This window comes from Aptenodytes forsteri, unplaced genomic scaffold (genome assembly GCF_000699145.1).
Source record: "Aptenodytes forsteri isolate BGI_AS27 unplaced genomic scaffold, ASM69914v1 Scaffold229, whole genome shotgun sequence".
NCBI classification, from domain to species: domain Eukaryota; kingdom Metazoa; phylum Chordata; class Aves; order Sphenisciformes; family Spheniscidae; genus Aptenodytes; species Aptenodytes forsteri.
In genome coordinates, this window is record NW_008795863.1 from 1,108,293 (window position 1) to 1,115,586 (window position 7,294).

Here is a 7,294-nt window from a genome sequence, read left to right on the forward strand (position 1 = left end):
TTCAGCTAATCTTTCATCGGTTCTAAAGCTTACAAGTCGGTGTACAAAAGTCAGTGGATGTCCTTCCAGCCCACAGTAAATTCATGTGCTGCATCTTGGAAAATTAAAAGCAACATCCTGGTGACAATTTTTATAATAAATTAAGATCTTGATATATGCTAAAAGAAAAAGAAAAGCCACCAGGGCCAGCAGCAGCAACTGTTGGACTGACTAAGATATATCAAAGATGGTTTTTCGTGTCCAATGATGGGATCTATATTGTTCAAGCAGGCTATTCTAACTGTGCAAAACCACTTCTAATACATCTTGGGAATAAATTATTACCAGAATGCTGAATTTAAGCCTTGCTCCAGTTGTCTGAGTGTGTGGGTGGACGAGTGCACATGAAAGAGGTCTTTCAGAGGACTTTATTCTGCACCTGGAAGTCCCTGCCCCTCTGCTGAGAACCAGCAACTGGCCCTGTGTATAATCCTAATAATGATTTACTCCTAAGGATTTACTCTGAACAGGGAGTCATTGGGATACTTTATGGTATGATTAAGTGGTGTTTTGAACTAATCCAACTGACTAATCCAGTCTCATTGCAGTTGATTTGGAACCCATAACTTGTCAGTTTCTGATCTGGGCTAAAAGCCAGTGACTTCTTCAACCATTCTGGCTCAGCCACAGGTTTGTCTGGCCATACTCTACTGCTGGTGACTCTGCCCTCCCTTCTGGCATCTACACTCTGCTCTTTGTTGGGATTCTTCCTTCTAAATTTATGGGCTGAGGATACTTATACTTTCCTGACCTTAAACCACAAATGATTTTGCTTTTTAAAAATCTATTAACCTGTCAAATAAATAAGTCAAATACCTGCACAATGTTATAACTGCTCAGCTTTCTCAAACAAAAGTGCTCCGTTAAGTTCTGTGACTTATGGTGTTGCTATACTCACTTGAAAACTCCTACTCTTCCAGAAATCTTTGCACAGATCTTTGACTAAAAATTGATATGGAAGTCCTGTTTGTTGATTATTTGCCATTCCTTATTTGACTATTTGAGTTTGAAAAATCATGATATAGGCTTGGTGAAGGATGTCTGATCCCCTACACTATCTAGGCGAGAAAACAGATAAATGATTTCACAGTCTTTTCTGTTTTAAATTTCTAGGAAATAATAATAATAATAATGCACTCGTAAGCAAGCAGACCATAAACAATCAATGAACTCTTTCTTTCTCACAGTAGGTGGATAGTTATGAATGTAGTCTGATATTGAATTTACTGAAGCCAGTAGAAGGATCACATGGGTCTACCAACATATAGCACATTAATGTATATTCTTACCATCACATGATAATACTAATTAATTGACCAGTTCCTACACTGAACAAGTCTGTCAACTTTCTTTTTTCTTTTAATGTTAGGACTGTTGTTACTATAGACACAAAAACACACACATATACACACAAATCCCAGGCTATACGATTTCTATGAATTCTCTCTCCAGTGTCGGAGAACTAACCACAGCCTTTAACCATTCACTTCAAGGGTTCATTATAACCCAGTAAAAAATTTGCCTTGATTCTACTCCTTTATTTCCAAACATTTGATATTTTGATATTTTGTCTGCTACATCAGAGAGTCCTTTGCTTATCTTATATCTGTTCTTCATGTACTCTGTGACTGTCAGTCCTAACACTTATCTGGGATGTCCTAGATGACCAGACCACTCTGAAATCCCTCCAGATCTTAAGTCAGTTTCTGAATTGTGTATGTGAGAAGTGTTTTCAGCAATGCTAAATAATAAAGCAACGCTGATCCCTCCAACAGTCTGACTTGTAAACACATCAGAAAGAATTTATTTTTGGGCAATATCTGGTTTCCATAAACTAATGTTAATTGGAGATAACTGTTTTCTCTTTATCAACTTCTATAAATCAAGTCCCACTATTTGATTGGTTTACACAGAATCAATGTGAGAATTATGTAGTTAATGGAGTCATCACATTTGTATACTTTTTTAAGTTTAAACTCTGTATTAGCTTTCTCTTTTTCTTTTTTTCATTGCATTTCAGTCATCTGGAATTTCCTAATAGCTTTAAGTTGTATTAGAAATCAACACTGAGAAACTAGGAAGCTTCCCACCCTTTTCATTTTTCACTCTTTGGGACAGGAGGTTGGCCAGATCTGTTGCCTTAAAAATAGCTAGCTATAGGAGCTGCAGCTTCTGATGTACTGTTAGCGTGAAAAGTATTTCATCAGCAGCCTGTGAAATGACTACACTTATTTATTTTTTTCAAATAGGGAGCAGAAATATTTATTCAATAGCAAAGGGAAAGATGTATTATTTGTGATATATTATTTCAATCTAGTAAGGGAAAAGTAATATTAGTAGGATTTCTTTTGTTCTTAGTGTAGTTAAAAATCTCTTTCATAGTGTAGGTTGTAAGCTTTTCCTTATGTCTTTTTGCTTCTTTATCAACTTTCTACCATTCTTAGTTTCCAATTTCTAGTCATTGTTAATAGTGGCCTTGTTTTGCCACTTGTTATATACCATATTTATCTGAATATAAGGTGATTCTGATCAAACAGCAAATCAGGTTTACAGTTGATTTTAGGAGAATAATAGATGGATCCTGGATTTATTATAACCCCCAGTTCCATTTGTTTCCCATGTCTCAACACACCTACCATACGTCCTCACATCTGCATTGATGGCCTCCCTCCCTCCATCCTCACTCTCCAACCTTTTCCCTGGCAGTGTTCTTTCTATATTGCTCTGCACACATTTTCTAAAACACCGGGGTGTTAGCCCCATGTAAGAAAGTTCTCAACTGTAATGCAGGAGGCTTCAGCAATTTAATCTTTTTATATGCTAACTGTTGTTTCTCCGCATTCTTTGTCAGCACTTCTAATCCCCAAGTAATCGGGGCAGAGTTTTGCTCCTCTGTCTTGTCTGAGCTGGAGGCTCAGCCACAGAACTACAGCTCTCACCTGCCTTTCCTCCATGCAATTCTCTTTGTTTTTCACTTTAACTTACCCACATCAGGGTGAACTGAGACATGTTAGGGCTTTACTGCAGTCTCCACACCACAAAGAGCCAGACTGGTGGGTGAACACTGAGAAAGATTGCCTTTTTCTCTGTGACTTCTTTCTTAATACAGCAGATTTGAGAGGATCTAGTTAAATATTTTTAAACAATTCTAATTTATCATTCACATTTTTACTGATAACTAATTTGGATCAGAATTCTTCACAGATCTATGACATTGTACTAATTAAATCTTTCAGCTTACATATGGATTTGTGTAAAGGGCTTAATTGTTCATGCATAATAAAGCATAAGAAGCCATGGTTGCTGATACCCATGCGAACATTTATTGATTAGTTTCCTTAGCAATAATTTTTTTGTCCAGATGAGATTTACGATCATATGCAACACTTTTTAATTTGTTAAATATCATCTTTAGTAACGCTAATAATGTTCAGAAAGCTCTGCAGCATAACAATGCAACCATCTGCCACTCAGGCTATGCTATTTGATGATAACGTGTAATGCAAACATAACAGGCAGGTATTTAAGGAACTAATCATCCTATTCTCATGTAGGACACCATAGTTTGTAGCCATCACTGATTACTACCCTATCTTGATTAATTTTTACAAACATTCAGACATTCAAGAACCATTCAGTGCAAACTAATAATTGATTCAGAAATAGTTGCACTTTAAGGCTTGTCAATTCTATTCCCCTTTTACCCATCCAATTTTTCCTACTAATGTACAGCCGTTCCGTTGGATATTCTAACCATGTCCATTGTTCTACTAGCTTCCACTAAAGGCAAAAATATCCTCAGATTGATGGTTTTCTTCTTCACACAATACTTTGTATTAGAAAGATTTACTGAGTTGGCGTTCCTTACTATTTGTTTTTACAAAACTTCTGAAATAATTTTAAAGGCATACTTTAAAAAAAAATGAAAAATTTAGTAAGTCATCTCAGAGAAGATAATTGTTTACAAAAGTCTTTCTAGTAAATAATACAGCATGAGTTCCCTAAAAATAGTCATTTTAAAAAAAATTGTGAAAATTTTCACCTCTTTAGAAAAAGAAGGCATTTTGATACAATAGCAAATAATTACTGAAAAATTCATGGGAGTCAAAAGACCACAAAATGCAACCGTTATTTACAGAGCAAAGATGTCATGTATTTCACTGTCTCAGTCTGGTTCTTCTCTTACAAGAAGCAAATTTTATCCTTTAAATAATTATCAATACTTGGAAGTGGGGGAATTCTTGAATTCAGCAAAGGTTAGTTATTAGAAAATAACACGGGTCTGGAAAAGGTCAGAATATAATTCAGGTGATAATGTTTTGCATAGATTATTTTTGATCAATTATTTATTTTATCATTATTATATTCAGCAATTATTTATTTTGCATAAATTATTTCTTTTTTGAAAATTATTAATTTTAGCAATCAAATTAAATTAAATTATTAATTTTAGCAATAAAATTAAATTTAGCAATAAAATTAAAAATTGATATTTTTTATTTAGAGGACCACAGGTTACGTTTTCATTCCAGACATGGTAATAACTTTGCATTTTTTATATCTTGCTGCAAAATAGCTAGAAATATTCTCGTGACTAGGATGGCTTCCCTGGAAAGAGTGGGGGATTTAAGAATGTACACCATATGACCCCAATTTACTAAAGGATTCTTACAGAACTAAAAATTTACTTAGATGAGTATTCCTATGACATTCAGGGGGGTTAGTCACGTTTGAAGTCAGTGTTTCAGTGCTTTGCTGAACTAAGCTCCAGATATAGTAAAATGATACTTTAAGTTCAGCCTTGAACATAGAGTAGAACATAATATCACTTAGATAAGTGCTTTGGGAAGAAAAAAAGAAAAAAAAAAGCAACTGAGAAGGGAACCATCTGCTAAGTACTTCAGAAAGTTAGTCTAACTGAGAAGTTAGGCTGTCCCTGCCCCAGAAAACATGTAATATAAATAAGCAAGGCAGAAGACTATTGAAAAAGACTCAATCACGCAAGCTGAAAGAACAGGCACAGTTGGCAAGCACTATGTCAGCACCACATTTTGTTTTAACAAGCTTCATTTTCTTTATGTGTTATGGTGGACGTTATTTATTGGACTAGCAAAAGGAGGAGGAGAAAGGTAGAAGGAAACGAGAGGTACATAGCAACAAGAAAAAGGAGGAAGAAGGCAGGTAGCATGAAAGAAGGGACAGGATTTGGCTGATGTTCAGAGAAAGCCAGTATTCAGCACAGGAAAGTGAGCATACAGGAAAAGAACTGTGGAAATATGTTAGCTGTTCCTAATTCTTCCATTTCCAGTTCATCTGCTTGACAGTTTTTTTCTCTTCTATCCCTCAAGGTTGAAAGACTAAGGAAAGAAAACAGAAATGCATAAAAGCACATGTCTAGAAAATAGCTAGCTCTTGTGCAGTTCTGCAACTAGGAGAGCTTGACTTTTCCACTTCCTGGGTCTTGTCCAGGATACAAATGTCCAGCCTACACCTAGGGTTGGTTCCTTCTTGATGTTTCTTTTTCCTCATCACCGCAGCTTACCAGAGCAAGTGTAATTTGAGAATGTAACCTTTCTGGGACAACTGGTACAATTTCCCACCTGAAGAGGAAAATTAAAAAAAGAAAAAAAAAAGAAAATAATTGGAAGTGTCTAGTTTAAACCCAATTGCATCAATTTTATTTTAAGAACATTTATTGTGGGGGGAAATAATCTCCAACGAAATATTGCAATGAAAAATAGTGCCAAACCATTTTTGTTTTTATTCTCTTACTTCCACTGTTTCTAAAGCAGACACTGCTAAATACCACAGATGAAGGGAAGAGTCTGAAAAGAGCAGATACCTACTTATTCCCTCATTTTTGTGTAAAGTCAACAGAAGGAATTTATTCAAACATAATTGGATCCAAACATTATTTAAACTTAGGTTCTGGATCTAATCTGCATGCTTCTGGAACAACTATAGGTTTTCTAAGAAAAATGTTGTTGCATAGTTTTTTCACTTGAGTGTTCAATCAGTGATTACTGAGTTTCCTTCAAATAAAAGTCTGGAATGCTTTTGGTCTAATATTGTTCATTTACAAGAGCTGTAGGCAAAGTTTGCTTTTCTTGAATACAGTAGAAAGCAAGCAAAATGGTCATTTTCCTAATCAGCAGTCTCTTATATGCCTCTACAATAAATTCAGTACTTGAGAAACTGTCTCTGTCCCCCTTCAAAATCACTTTCATAACTCTGTCTCCTGCCTCTCCCACACTAATTCACATATTTTAATAAAACATGCATTTAATGATTTGATTTTATCTGAATTACACCTGCACAGGCCCAACCATTTGTTTTAATGCCTCCAGTGGCAATCCTTTGCCGCCTACAGATATTTCATTAGATAAAGGTATTTAATCAGTTCTGTCTTCAGTCCCAAATAGAGTGAGTGAGTGTCATACCTGCTGGCATTAACAAGGTCTGTGATTCTTTCAGGACCAATGACTCCTCTCTGTAGTGCTGTGGTATTCTGTTGTGATAGACACCATAATCCACGAGCATGCCCAAAAAGCAGATAGATAGTCACTCATTCAATTCCAGCGCAGAAACATGACTCTTCGTCCCTCTAGTAATCTGTATTCACACCTCTTCCAAATACTTTTGAACTCTAAATCAGCTCTTATATTCATCAGTCTTTTATCATTTTCTGTTAGTTGAGCAATGTTCAAGCTCTCTATATCTTTTTTTAATCTTTTCTTTCTTCTTCTTCTAAAAAAAGAAAAAACCAGCAAAATACATTGTTTATCTGAAAACAAGCACAGGTGGATCTGAAGAGGACTGTTTGCTTCTTATCTGCCAACGTAGAATTCCTAATTGGACGTCTTGCTGCAACAAAAGACCATTTGAGAAAAAACAATAGCACTGCACTTCAGTTTTTCCATGAATATAAATTTTATAATGATGCCCTAGAATTAAGGTACTCTCACAGTTTCTGTTATAAACCCACTTGAAGAGAAAGGTATTTCAAATTGTGTGGTGCTTAGGGACATAGTTTAGTGGTGGACTTGATAGTGTTAGGTTGGTTGGACTTGATGATCTTAAGGGTCTTTTCCAACCTAAATGATTCTATGATTCTATGAGCTAAGAAGAAAAGTTAAAACCATAAATACACCACCACCAGCGAAATCTTTTCTTATATTTCATAGAATGGAATCATAGAATCATTAAGGTTGGAAAAGGCCTCTAAGATCATCGAGTCCAACCGTCAACCCACCAC